The sequence below is a fragment of the Monodelphis domestica genome, chromosome 4 (genome assembly GCF_027887165.1).
Source record: "Monodelphis domestica isolate mMonDom1 chromosome 4, mMonDom1.pri, whole genome shotgun sequence".
Classification (NCBI taxonomy): domain Eukaryota; kingdom Metazoa; phylum Chordata; class Mammalia; order Didelphimorphia; family Didelphidae; genus Monodelphis; species Monodelphis domestica.
The window spans coordinates 24425321-24436415 of NC_077230.1; the positions used below are offsets into that span (position 1 = coordinate 24425321).

The 11095-nt window shown below is 39.8% G+C and overlaps 1 pseudogene; it reads left to right on the top strand.

The window, feature by feature from the left end:
- The first annotated feature begins 754 nt into the window (after nt 1–754).
- LOC103104761 (E2F-associated phosphoprotein-like) lies at nt 755–3351 on the top strand (annotated as a pseudogene).
- Nucleotides 3352–11095: the final 7744 nt, after the last annotated feature.

Here is an 11095-nt window from a genome sequence, read left to right on the forward strand (position 1 = left end):
CATTTTCTTTTGTACCATGGCTAATATGGAAATACTTTTTACATGACTACACATGCATAATCTATATGAAACTGGTTGCCTTGAAGAGAGTAGGTAGAAGAGGGAGGGACAGAGAGAACTTAGAATTCAAAATTTTTAAAAAATGTCAATTGTTTTTACATGTAATTGAGAAAAATATACTCAAAAAAGGGCACATTACTAAAAAATAAAACAAAAAGGAGTTCTCTGTAGGTAAACTTCCTTTTAGGTGTTGTTCCTGCCAATTAAAATGTGAACTTGTGAATAGTGACTATTTCAATATTTCTGCTTGTATTCTTAGCAATCAGCACAATATTTGATATAAAGCAACAACTTAATAAATGTCTTTTCCTTTATTAATTTTTCCCTTTTTTTATACTTTATTTTAGTGAATGATCTCTGTGAGGAGCCAAGAGGAGAGATACATTGAAAAATTAGGTGATATAAAAACAAAAAATAATAATAATAAAATCATTTAAAGGAAAAAAGTATCACGTAAGTAGTATACTTTTTATATTTTTTAGGTTAAGCAAAAATATCACTTCTTTACTCTAGCTGGAACATTGCAGAATGTGATTTGTTTTTATTTGTGTTAAGAGATGCTGTTTCTTTCTTTCCTCCCTCACTCCCCACTCACCTGGATAGACACAGTCACAAGAAGACCCAGAATATAGTCAGAAGGTTTTAATGAGGTGCTAAACTGACTGTAGAATTGGGTCTGTGCCTTGATCCCTTTATGAGGTATGAACACCTTTCTGATCGAATCCAGATGAGAAGAACATGATTGGCTTAGCAAACAAATTATCCTTGTCTCTGAAGGCTTTAAATAGCTACACCCTGGATTCTAGCTGCTGCCATTAGGAAATAAAACTGCAATCTGGTGGCTCTGTTCATCAGCTTCTGAGGATGATGACCCATAGGTAGTTAAGCGTCCAGCAATAGGAAACCAGTTTTGAGTTGTTCTGAACAGGAAGTAGATGTGTTTTTACATGGCGCTCCTGACCAAAAAGGAAAACCCATCAGAGAATGTCTTCCTGGTGAAAGTGAACCGTGGTGTGAAGATGAGTTTGAAAATAAATGGAAGCTGAATTAAATTTCACCATCAAAACAATGGAAGAGAAGTTGACCCCACTAGAAAGTGGTTCTTCCTTAGGAACTGTGAAAACTTGAATGATTCTGTCAAAGTATTATGATGACATATTTTCTGATTCCGATTCTAAGGATGAAGACCCAATAATATCGCAAGGAAGAAGAAAAAACAGCAACATCAGATTCCAGCCAATGGTGAGTGAATTATATGATCTTGAAAAAGACAGTAGAGATGAGGTCTTGGCGGATGCACAAAAAAGAAGAAACCATTGTTTTGAAGGGCACCTCTCTCACCAACAACAGGCTGTTCCAAATGGTGATGTTGTCTTGTATTGCTCTGTGCCTTGACTGCCAGAGTCACGAATACCACAAAACTCAATACCAGGCTGTTTGTGATGAATTGCTTTGTCAACAGAGAGGGGGTTCTAAGATATAAAGGCTCAGTGAATCAGAACAAAAGGCAGGGCTATAAGAAAATGAAGTCTGACAGTGAAGATTCCACAGTTCAAGCAGAGAGAGAGAAGTATATCACCCAGTAAAATGTACTGAACGCTCAACTAAAGTAGCAGAATTTAATAAGGTTGAAATCTTCCATTTCTTCAATACTTTAGCAAGCCATACAGAAAAGCCCAGTTGCCAATTTGCACACCTGCTACTATATAAGATACAAATATGGAGTATGTATTCCTCCTGCAAGTTTGTACATTTAAGAAAATCTAAAATTATCTTTGAGGAAACATTTTTAATCTTGATAAAAAGTAGTTACTAACTTTCAGACCAGTTTGATTGAAAGATTATTTGGAAATCATAATGTTTAGCAAGGAGTTTGATGTTTATTAGAGCTGTCTGGAGTAAGCATTTTCCTGAATTAAAGCAAGAAAAAAAATAGTTAACCCTTCAGGGCCCTGAGAGTGGGAGATATTGAAAGCTGGGATCTATCTTTAATGAAGACTCCTGGGAAGGGGAAAGAAAATAATTTCTCCCTACTCCAACCCCACCCCTACCCCCAGCTACTCAACCAAGAAGAAATATTTACCTCCATCTGAGAAAACAGACATGGATCCAGAGATGGAATCACTAAGGGAGGAAACGACTTCATTCAAGGAGTTATAGCTACCTGGCAACTAAGAGTTAAATGAGCTGGAACAAGTAGCAGATTCTGGAAGTCCAACTGAAGCATCTACCATGAAGACAATAGGATGGGAGAAGGAATATCCAGAATCTGTGGCACCAGGACTTGTAAGCTGCCTTTTATTTGATCATGTACTTTGGGTTTCTGTCTGTTCTTCCCATAGATGTTGTACATATTGTGGAAGAACATGCCTCAGGCAGGTGTGCCAGTAAATGTTGAGCAACCTGGATCTCTGAAAAGCAAGACATACCTTCGAATCTAATTTCATTATTCACATTTTCCCCATCACTTGCTTAAGCCTGATCAGCCAACAAAACAAGAAATTAAGCCCTGATTTTGTGTTTGCCACTTTCCAGGGTGTAAATGATCACATTGGACAGTTCCTTTAAGCTGAATCTAGCATACCTTTGATCCCAGGCTAATGAGAATCTCAGTCAATGTCTTTGCCAAGAGTTAATTGTATCTACTGGCATGATGGCATGATAATGGAAGGATGTGAATAAGACGTGTGAGCTCTGGCATCTGAACTGCAGCTCCACAGTTCTCTCTAGAGCTCAAGGCTCCCTTGTAGGGAGCCAACTCATGAGTTGCACTTCCTATCTTTGTGCCTTCCCATCGGCAGTCTGCCCTTGCCCTTACCTCTTTGCTTTGGAGTCAGAAAGCCCCTCTCTTCCTTTAAGATGCTCTTCAAGCACCATCTTCCAGATGAAACTGCTATTTAGTATAGTATTGGTGTAGCATGGTAGTCACATACTAATTGCTTAGAAAGTCTTATTGATTGAGTGATTGAAGCCTTTCCTGATCTCCCCAAATGCTAGAACCTCTTTCCCAAACTACCTTGTAGCTGCGCTTGGCATTAATGAAAGAGACATTATAACATAAGCTTCATGAGTGTAGGGATGAATTCTTTATATTTGTATTCTGGCACATAGTAGATACTCAATAAATGCTTGCATTTGACTGATTAAATGCTATCTTTTTACAATTCTACTGACACTGACTACTTTTTTTACCATTTGTTTCTTCAACATCTTAAATAATTTAATGGATCTGAGCACATACTTTACATTTGTTTTCATTCATATTTCTCTTATTCATGTTTTGGAGCATTTTTAAAATATGTTTTTTTAAATATTTTTAAATGTTCAAATAAAAAAATTAATATTTTTAATATGGTCATGTCTTTTTTTTAACAACTGTTCATGTGGCTTCACCACCCATCTCTTGTGAAATGACTTTTAGTCTCCAAGTTACTCATAGCTTTGGAGCCTCATCATGGAGCAAAATCACTTAAAACCATACGGGAAATACCCCTTTTCTGAAGGAAAATACTTAGGGGCCAATTTCTCCCCACAACCAATTTTTGTTTAAATGCAATCATTTCAAAATCATTACCAGACTCAGCAAATGCTAAAAGAAATGGGGGAGGGGAATTTTCAAGTAGGACATTTCAAGGAAAAGCCCTTCCATGCAGTTAGTACCATCTACTAAATACTTACTGTCATCAAAGTCTATAAAGGCATCAGAGTTTGGCAGGAAGAAAGATGGAGAGAGATTGTAATCCCAGAAAAGCAAAATGCACAGTCTCTGGCAAAAAAAAAAAGGACTAATGAATCAGATTTTGAACTGGAAAGACTCTTTGAGGTCATCAAGTCCAATGCCTTCATTTTGCATTTAAGGAAACTGAGTCCCATTCTTGGGGATACAAAATACAAATTGGCCTGCCCACAAACATACATATGTGCAAAAGTAACCCAAGGTTACAAAGAGATAGTTGCTTTTCTCCTCTTGGTCCTTAGTTTTTCCATCTATTAAATAATAGGATGGACTGGGTCCATAATGCCTCTTCCAACTCTTAGCATTCTGTACTTCTGTGAACTTACACAAAATCAGAGAATACAAAGTGCTAAGCATGGAAAGAGCAGGTTCAAATTCAAAAGTGGGTGGGCATCCTAAACATTTTAAATGACTCCATGGAAATGACAGTAGAGCATGTGGATAGTTTCCCTTGCCCATGTAGCTATGGTTCTTCTATAATATGCCATCTACTTGGTTTTCAGAATACTATTGCTTCTTGTATTTGCTTCTTGATCATAGAAACCAAATAACCAGCCTTGAGTGGCCCAAGTCCATTCAAGTCTACAAATGAAGACTCATAGAGGTAATACAACAAAAATCCCATTAAAAAATTAATTTCCACTAAGCATGCTTCCCGACCCACCAATTTTTATACCCATAATTCATCAAGTCAGATAAACTTACTGTGTGGGAAGACATATTTCCTGAATCAGAGAATCCAAAATGAAATAGCAATATGGTAGTCTCTTGGTGACCGAGAATGATGATTGTCTTTGTGCATTATCATCTATTGATGTACCCTCATGTGTCTTTGGAGTCCAAAGGCTGAGGTGCAGAGTCTGTGGCACATGGGGCATGGGACACCAGCTGTTACGGGAGGTGCGGTTGTGGCCTGGTGTCGGCGTTCACACACAGCGGCAAGACATCGACGTCGCTCATCTTCAAAGGTGGTGGCGGCATGGTGAATGTGGGTTCGCCAGCTGCTTCTGACAGAGGCAGCGAGTTCTAGTTGCTTTGGTGTCATGCCAGCCCACTTCAAGTTGGACTTTAGCTGATCCTTGAATCTTTTCTTTGGTCGTCCTTGTTTCCTGAGTCCAGCTGACAGTTCACCATAGAATACCTGTCTTGGTATTCGCTGTGGGTCCATGCGGATGACGTGTCCAGACCATCGTAGCTGGGTTTGGAGGACCAGGACTTCGATGCTGGTGGAGTTGGCTCTGTTGAGGACTTCCTGGTTGGTGATTCGGTCCTGCCATCGAATCCTCATGACTGACCGGAGGGAGCGTTGGTGGAATTGCTCCAGCTGTTTGTTTCATGTGCTTCCGGTACAGTGTCCATGTCTCACAACCGTACAGGAGCGAGCTGAGGCCCACTGCGTTGTACACTTTGAGCTTCGTCGCAGTGCTTACAACTCTGTGTTGGAGGACTTTGCAACGCAGCCGCCCGAGTGCCTGTTTGGCCTTTTGGATCCTGGCATTAATCTCGTGGTCTAGGGACCCATCGTTAGCGATGGTGCTGCCCAGGTACTTGAAAGTGTTAATGTTAGAAAGCTGCGTGACGTCGATTGTAATGCACGGCTGTTCGTTGGCCTCCCTGGTGCAGGTTGGAACAGCACCTCTGTTTTGCTGAGGCTGATAGTCAGGCCAAAAAGTTTTGTTGCGGTGGAGAACCTGTCTACAATGGTTTGAAGATGATTTTCTTGGTGGGCTATGAGAGCACAGTCATCTGTGAAGAGAGCTTCCAGGATGAGTCTCTCTGTTGTCTTTGTTTTTGCAGTCAGGCGGCAAAGGTCAAATAGTGAGCCATCCAGCCGGTATTTGATGTAGACACCCAGGTCTAGATCCATCACAGCATGTCGTAATATTTGGGTGAAGAATAGGTTGAATAGTACCGGAGTGAGGACACAGCCTTGTTTCACGCCATTGGAGATGTTGAAGCGATTGGAAGCCTCTCCCAACATACATTAAATAGCATCATTTCTATATAATTTCTATATAATTCTATATTGGCAACTTCCTAGAGAAAATGAGTGAAAGATACCAAGCTCTCCTTATGAAGACTAAAGAAATCCCCCTCCCCGAGCAGCTTTATATATAGATATAGATATAGTATACACAAATATATACCTTTAATTCACTCTTTTCTAATGTGGCCAACCCCTCCCCTTTTCTCCCCTTCTTTTCATTCCCATGAAATAGTGTCAGGGGGCCCTGCTTCCCATGGAAGATGTCTTAAAACTTAAAATTGTCATCTTGAACCCTAAATGTTTCAGCCTGAAAGACCTTGGACATGTCTAAATTCTGACTCAACTTAGAAACTGCACACTTAAGGAATGTTCCCGTGGTTTTGAGGGAACTGGGAGACCTAGGGCAAAATAAAGAAAATATAACATACATAGACATTGTATTACACACAGGTGGTGAGTAACAAAGAGGAAAAGTACTGTGTTAAATTCCTATAAATTCTGAATTCATGTGAACATCTTTGGACATTCGCTTTGGGTAGACCTCCTCCATAGCACACCTCCACCTCCAGTCCTCCACCTTACCACACATTTGAACAACCACTCAGGCAGTGCTCCCCCTCTTCTCCCCTACTTAATAAAGGCTGCATTTTCTCTGAAATTGTTTATCTAAGCCTCCTGTCTGCTCATTAGAGTGATTTCTGAGATGCAAGCTCCCCTAAAATTCCACTCCACACAAAGGAATTCAGAGAAGAGATAAACCTAGTTTGGGATCTATCCCCATTAGAGGCAACTTTCTTTCCTGATCTGACCAAATGAAGCCAATTTCCTAGTTATCTATTACTATTCAAGTGGGACAGTGGGTTCCCCAAATCATTGCTTTCCCAGAAAATATCTAATGCTCTTGAGAGTTCCCAAAATGAAACAAATTTTATGTGGGAATTGAGTGAACCACACTGACCCCAACTTATGACTCAATTCTGGATCTAGCAAAGTTCCTGTAGCAGTCCAGCCCATAGACACTATGGAGAGACAAGGAATGTGAGTGAGCACATAGCCATCCTGTGCATGGCAATAAATTTTATTGCCAGCGTGGCTGAAGTTTAGGCGCGAAACCTGGCTTTCCTTTGTCTCACTCTCCCGGGGATAATAACCCCACCTTCACCTTGTCATAAGTTGCATTATCCAATGGGAATACCCCAGGTAACTCATCCATATGTATTGAGGTATCATATAACTGTTCAATATGTATTGAGCTGTCAAGACTATAAATAAACGAGCCCCAGTAAGCTCCGCCCACTTGAAGAGCATTCCCAGGTTTTGGCAAGAGGCATCTTCTCCCCTGCCTGTCTCTCTCTCTCTCTTCTCTATCTTTCTCACTAAGGCCTGGTCTTTAGGCCAGGCCTGCCTTACTTCCTCTCTTTCTCCTAATGCTACCTAGCATTATCTACCTCCTTCAGTTTCTGATCTCCTTTCCATCTGAGCTAGCATTATCCTCTGACCAGTATGGTGTTAAATCGAGATCATTGGGTGGTTTTAGCCTGAATAGTCACACTCAGTGGTCGGAGCTTAGCTGTGGCTCATACAAATAATATTTGTCTACTGACTCGGTTATTCACATCTCTAAAGTCGGCTCGTTCACGCCATTCGCGGGATCAAAACTTCTACTCTATCTCTATCCTCTTTTTCACCCCTTGCAGCCTCTCGCAGGCCGGGAGGCTACAGTTCCCTTTCTATTTAGTTATAGGTCTAGTCCAGTTCTGTCTTGTGAGAAAACTATTCGATTATGGGAACTGTGAGACAACTTTATTGCATCATTTGAACCTAGCTCTGCCTGGCTGGAAAGACCCAGGTTACGCTGCCCAAAATCCCTACAAGGGGGCTGTTAGTCAGATCCAAAGGCTGATGAGTTTGCTCACAAGTGGACATCTTAAAGAATATCTATATCTTACCTGAAAACTGGATCTGTATTGATCAATCAGTTATTATTTCCTTGTTCTTTTCATTGAATACAAACACTTGCAGGAAGTGGGACACTCTATGTACTTGTTTGCTCTCCTCCCTTCTACCTTTGAGAGTGTCAACTCTTTCCTCCAATTAATAATGAGATTACTTAATCTTGTATCCTGGATAATATTCGGTTAATTGTTTTCTTTTAATTCATAAAGAGCTCTCTCTCACTATATTTGGGGTCCAGTGCCAAAGCTAAGGAAGCCTGATCCTGATTTGTTATGCAATTGGCACACATGCCTTAATAAACTTAATAAAAAACTTAATAAACTTAATAAAATAAGCTCAGAAGCTCAAATCTTTGTTTCCTTGGTTATTTCAGTTTCCACCTGTCCTCAAAGGAAAAAAATAGATAAATATATAGAAGGGGAAAGATAGCCAATATGGCATGTATAGAGGTCTCTAATTCTTTCCCTCTCTAGTTCTCTTCACTTTTTATAATAGTTTACTGTAAGGACAAGGAAGAAAAAAATCAGGTCAAAATACCTCAGCCTCAATTGTTGATGCTCTGTATATACTAAGTAGAATTCTTTTCATCTAGTGCCTTTTACTGCTTCTTCTCCCTCTTTCCACTTCTGTGTTCATCATTCTGTCCTGAATGTTTGACAACATGCTCCAGAGTGTGTCTTGCATTAAAGAAAGTCCTTCAATTGTATCCTTTTGCTCTTACTTTCTTTGATTAAGCAACTTTGTAGTTGCATTGGCATGTGTGTGTGTGTGTGTGTGTGTGTGTGTGTGTGTGTGTGTGTGTTGTAGAGGAGGTAGGGAAAGAATTGGGTATTCAGTACCAGTGGGCTCTTCAGCAACAGAGAAGTGTCTACCCAATATGAAGAAAAGGAGGTGGCATTGGAGTTATTAATAGAACCAAATTGAATTGGTGACTAAAAAGGACCTATCAGACTAGATGGATTAGTAAGGGCTTCACCCTAGGAACACCCCCAGAAAAAAGGGACAAGGTCACAAAATGCCATCCTCAGAAACAAAAGCTAATGAGAATCAGCACTAAATGGATTAGATTAGCCATCTGCCCCAGGGACAGTGCAGGAGAGAGTTTGTACCCTGATGGCGCCAGGATGCTTCTCAGATCTTCTCAGAAGAATGGGACATCTCAAATTTTCATCAAGAAAACCATGCCAAATGGTCACACTCATTGAAACACGGCTAAGGTGATGCTGTAAAACAGTAACAAAAATGGGCAGCTGTTGGTGTGTATAAAGTCTAAAAAAAAAATGAGCATCAAAAGAGTAAAAAAAAAAACAATTACTGTCTCTAGCATCGCCCTAGGGGAAAGGGTGCCCTGCCTTGAATGACTTCCACAGGTTATTTAGGCAGGAATATCCCTGGAGTAGAGAAGGACAAATCATTTCACTTCATAGCTTAATAGAAATATTCCCCAAGAATATCCACCTCCCTTTGTTCTAATTCTGGGCTAAGTGAGCAGCTTTCTGATCCGTACTTGGATATTCTGAATATGCTTACCCAACGGGGGGAATGCCCTCAGCAAAGGGTTGCCACCAGTCATCCTGCCAGACATATGTTTCGGGTGCAAGAATCGGTCTCCTGGGAGTCTAACATGAATCAATTTCCCAGAGTCTAATCACCCTCGTGCAGACTGAGGAAACTGGGAAGCTGGCACAGCTAAAGACTAGTTACTGGGCCTTTAGTGACCCCAACCGCCCTACAAGGCTCCCCCTGAAACAGGTGACTGGTCTCTCTCTTAGCTCCATTATTTATTGATTTGCTTATTTTTCCTGTGGACCTGCGGTAAATTCCCCGGCTTCGGTAGGGGGGAGGGAGTTACAGAAAGACGTCTTCCTCCCTTTTGCTTCCAGAATATAAACTCCTACCCACAAACGAAATCTCTCCCTCTTTTTATTTCCTCCACAGCATCTTGAACAGATAATCAGAGCGTGCCGACATTCAGCAGTAATCAATTAGTACCTACTTTAGATTAAATTGAGAATATGTAAATTGGGCTCTCATCAAGGCTGCACACAGCCAATGATTCAGACTCACGCACCCGAACCACACGCTACAAACATACTAAATGACAGGGACACAAAAGGTGACAAAATTCTTATCCCCAAGTCTAAAAATTGATACCGGTACAGCTGTTTTCTTTTCTCGCAGATGTAGCTCTACATCCCATAGACATGTGCCACGTTTAATCCAATTCAACATTTATTATACACCTACTGTGTGCAAAGGACTGTGCTAGGCTGTGGGGCTGCAAAAATGAAAAACGACACAGTCCCTTGCCCTTTGGGAGCTCCCATCCTATACATGCCATGTACACATGGGGCCAGTGACAGAATGTTACGGTAACAGAGCTCTAACTAGGGTGGAGAGACGTGGACTTTGCCTTAGTGCAACAGAATTCAGAAGGATGCTGACGACACTTGTACTTCTTCAGAAGCCAGAAACTACTTAGTAAGAATAATTAGTTTAAAATGGGAAGCCACCAGATGGTCTAATCCTTCCTTAGGCAACAATACCCTGTGTCAGCTCCCTCCCTTGGTGAAGGTCTCATCAGAAATGACTTCTGGCTTCTGGTAGCCTGGAGTCTCTTTCTTGCATTCTTCCCCCTCCTTTTTGACATCACGTTCCCAGGACCACCCGACTCTCTTGCTTCTATTACAAGAGTTTTGAAAAATGGATTGGTCAGAGACTTTTCATGTTTTAAGTCCCAGGAAGTTGCTGATCTTTATTGACAGAGGGAGGCTCAACGTGAGAAGAGGGGTCAGTTTCTGCATCAGGACCTCCCCCTCACTGATGCAATTCCAAGTTCAGATAAAATCTAAACAATAAGAAAAAAATGAGCCAATGAGAACGTCTCTGAGCAGAGGAGTAAAGTGGGCAGGTATGAATGAATGTATGGCATTTATTAAGCAAAACATGACATTCATATATATACTTAGATATACTTAGTATATATAATATAACTAATATATACAAACATAGTATATATATATATATACCTAATGTATATGTTACAAATATATATTTATTGTGTTATTATATTTTATTATATATTGTTATTATATTTTATTATATATTACACATTATTATATATTGTGTTATTATATTATATATTGCATATTATTATATATTGTTATTACATTTTATTATATGTTGCATGTTATTATATATTATATTTTGTTATATACAATATATTATATGCTTATTATTTATGATAAAGTAGTATAAATACTTTATATATACTTAATATATATGCAAAATATAATATTTTATATATACTTATATTTATGTATTATATATACTTATACTTTATATATACACATTAT